At 45.0% G+C, this 3,643-nt stretch overlaps 1 long non-coding RNA gene across 1 annotated transcript; it reads right to left on the bottom strand.

Moving 5' to 3' along the window:
- Positions 1–535: 535 nt before the first annotated feature.
- LOC145867193 (uncharacterized) lies at positions 536–3,014 on the bottom strand. Its single transcript, XR_014383255.1, has 3 exons — positions 2,826–3,014; positions 826–872; positions 536–719 (listed from the first exon to the last, which is right to left on the bottom strand). It is a non-coding gene; the product is annotated as an uncharacterized LOC145867193 (long non-coding RNA).
- Positions 3,015–3,643: the final 629 nt, after the last annotated feature.

Here is a 3,643-nt window from a genome sequence, read left to right as displayed (position 1 = left end):
GGAGGGGGTATAGGGAAGGTAGGGGAGAGGAGGGGGGTATAGGGAAGGTAGGGGAGAGGAGGGGGGGTATAGGGAAGGTAGGGGAGAGGAGGGGGTATAGGGAAGGTAGTGGAGAGGAGGGGGTTTAGGGAAGGTAGGGGAGAGGAGGGGGTATAGGGAAGGTAGGGGAGAGGAGGGTATAGGGAAGGTAGGGGAGAGTAGGGGGGTATAGGGAAGGTAAGGGAGAGGAGGGGGGTATAGGGAAGGTAGGGGAGAGGGGGGGGGTATATGGAAGGTAGGGGAGAGGGGGGTATAGGGAAGGTAGGGGAGAGGAGGGGGTATAGGGAAGGTAGAGAGGAGGGGGGTATAGGGAAGGTAGGGGAGAGGAGGGGGTATAGGGAAGGTAGGGGAGAGGAGGGGGGGTATAGTGAAGGTAGGGGAGAGGAGGGGGTATAGGGAAGGTAGGGGAGAGGAGTGGGTATAGGGAAGTTAAGGGAGAGGAAGGGGGTATAGGGAAGGTAGGGGAGAGGAGGGGGGGATAGGGAAGGTAGGGGAGAGGAGGGGGGACTTCCTCCATGTCAGGTAAGCAGCCTCCACGTCTACCCTCACCAACTGACCAGACTGAGGGAGTTCTGAACATCCCTCTCTGTCCTCTGATGCTGCGTCCAAGTCTTCTTGGGTCTTTCTGGTGTCTCTGTCTTGACTCTTTAGTGAGTTTTTTCAGTTCTTTCCCAGGCTGCCTGAAAAACACAAAAAGATGGCACATACATAAGAGTTATAAACTATCAAAATAAAGAGAATCCCACACTCCATATATAAACTCCCAGTCATTTAGTGGGTATTTACCAACATTTCAGCATCACTGTGCCTTCTTCAGGGTGATGTCATCAATACTTGAACCAGGTTATGTAGACAAACAGTGCAATTAGTGCAACCAATGACAATAGAGAGGGGTGTGTCATAATGATTAAGTTAATTACAATGAACTAATGAAACTGTTAAAAAAAACAATAGTTTATGGCATATTAAATATAAAAAAATAGTAGGGTATATTATATATATCCGGCTCTCCATGTAATCTGATTCATTATGATATAGGATCAGGTCCCCCCTCTCCATGTAATCTGATTCATTATGATCTAGGATCAGGTCCCCCCTCTCCATGTAATCTGATTCATTATGATCTAGGATCAGGTCCCTCCTCTCCATGTAATCTGATTCATTATGATCTAGGATCAGGTCCCACCTCTCCATGTAATCTGATTCATTATAATCTAAGATCAGGTCGCCCCTCTCCATGTAATCTGATTCATTATGATCTAGGATCAGGTCCCCCCCTCTCCATGTAATCTGATTCATTAAGATCTAGGAACAGGTCCCCCCCTCTCCATGTAATCTGATTCATTATGATCTAGGATCAGGTCCCCCCTCCTCTCCATGTAATCTGATTCATTATGATCTAGGATCAGGTCCCCCCTCTCCATGTAATCTGATTCATTATGATCTAGGATCAGGTACCCCCTCTCCATGTAATCTGATTCACTATGATCTAGGATCAGGTCCCCCCTCTCCATGTAATCTGATTCATTATGATCTAGGATCAGGTCCCCCCCTCTCCATGTAATCTGATTCATTATGATCTAGGATCAGGTCCCCCCCGTCCATGTAATCTGATTCATTATGATCTAGGATCTTTTTATTTTTATTATTTGACCTTTATTTAACCAGGTAGGCCAGTTTAGAATAAGTTCTCATTTACAACTGCGACCTGGCCAAGAATAAAGAAAAGCAGTGTGACAGAAACAACAACACAGAGTTACATGGAATAAACAAGCGTACAGTCAACACAACAGAAAAAAGAAAGTCTATATACAGTGTGTGCAAATGGCGTGAGGAGGTATGGCAATAAATAGGCCGTAGTAGCAAAGTAATGACAATTTAGCTGATTAACACTGGAGTGATAGATGAGCAGATGATGATGTGTAAGTAGAGATACTGGTGTGCAAAAGAGCAGCAAAGTAAATAAAAACAATATGGGGATGAGGTAGGTAGATTGGGTGGGCTATTTACAGATGGACTATGTACAGCTGCAGCGATCGGTTAGCTGCTCAGATAGCTGATGTTTAAAGTTAGTGAGGGAGCAATAAGTCTCCGCCTTCAGCGATTTTTGCAATTCGTTCCAGTCACTGGCAGCAGAGAACTGGAAGGAAAGGCGGCCAAAGGAGGTGTTGGCTTTGGGGAATGAACAGTGAGATGTACCTGCTGGAGCGCGTGCTACGGGTGGGTGTTGTTATCGTGACCAGTGAGCTGAGCTAAGGCGGAGCTTTACCTAGCATAGACTTATAAATGACCTGGAGCCAGTGGGTCTGACGACGAATATGTAGCGATGGCCAGCCGACTAAAATGACCTGAGTTGCAATCATGAAAAAAAACTACCCGGCCTTCATGGTTTGACATTGAGAACATTGGGAGAGATGAGAGCTGACGTTTTAGTAAATGTGCAGATTACGTATCTCAGTCACAGACAAGAAGCTCAATTAAGACATTATCTTCACCACTGGGACTGGTTACAACAGGACCACAGGCCAAATAATACAGCTCAACACTTCCACACAACCACAGTGAGTAGAATCAGGCTTCTGGACACAGAAAACTTGCAGAATTATTAATGATGAATTGTATTAGACGTTATTAGACATTTCTGTTGTTGAGGAGGATGGGAGACCCACAGAGACGTCAAAATGTGTTTCTAAAATTGTCAAAGAGTCATTATTTTAACCTAAAGCATTTAATAAAGACACTTATAGTACAATATTATGGGGAATAGGAATGAGAGGGCTACTTACACCATTTTGGGAAGGGATCACAGCAGTGATTGAATGAGGGTATGAGGCATGAGTTGAGGTGTTCAGAGGCTTGACCAGTGCAGGACAGGATTGGGAAGACAATAACACAAAAACACTACACAGTGAGACAAAAGAGCTAAGAATGAGTTAGTCCAAGCAAGGAGTAAAATCATAGACGTGTAATAATGTGATTGTGTTTGTGATTGACTCTACATAAAGTAATGAGAGAAACATTTACAGGGGTTCCCTCACCGTGCTTGGAGAGGAAACATTCAATGTGCCAGTGGATGAGTGGGCCACATGAGACGTGGCTTCCAGTTCATGTGAGGAGTTAGTTGACAATGGTAGTGGAGTGGTCATCGCTTGTTAAACCATGGAACAGGAGGGGACTTAGCTGGAAATACACACAGCAGATGCGTTTCCTTGAAGCTGAGCCACCGTAGGTTAGAACAAGTTTGTCCATGAAGATAAACACGGAATTCACATCTCGCCCACTTGGCAAATCAAAGTAGCCCAATAAACTTTTTCTGAATAAAGCCCTGATCATCCACATACAGAACCTGACGATAACTGAGAACGGCAAGCAGACTGGTGGCAACCATAGGTCCCAGAGTGGGGGGGAGGCAATTTTTTTGCCCTGGGGCCCAGAGTTTGTCCTTATCTGTTGACCTAACCAGGAAAACTCTGGACCCTATAAGGTATGACAGTGATGAATCAGTTGTTAAAAGGTTTTGCAAGGGCTATGATGGGAACAGTTTGTCCTTATCTGTTGACTAAACCAGGAAAACTCTGGACCCTATAAGGTATGACAGTGATGA

The sequence above is a fragment of the Salmo salar genome, unplaced genomic scaffold, assembly GCF_965601325.2.
Source record: "Salmo salar unplaced genomic scaffold, fSalSal1 ptg000221l, whole genome shotgun sequence".
NCBI lineage: Eukaryota > Metazoa > Chordata > Actinopteri > Salmoniformes > Salmonidae > Salmo > Salmo salar.
The sequence above is the reverse complement of the archived record's forward strand: the minus strand, read 5'-3'. Positions and strand labels throughout refer to the sequence as shown.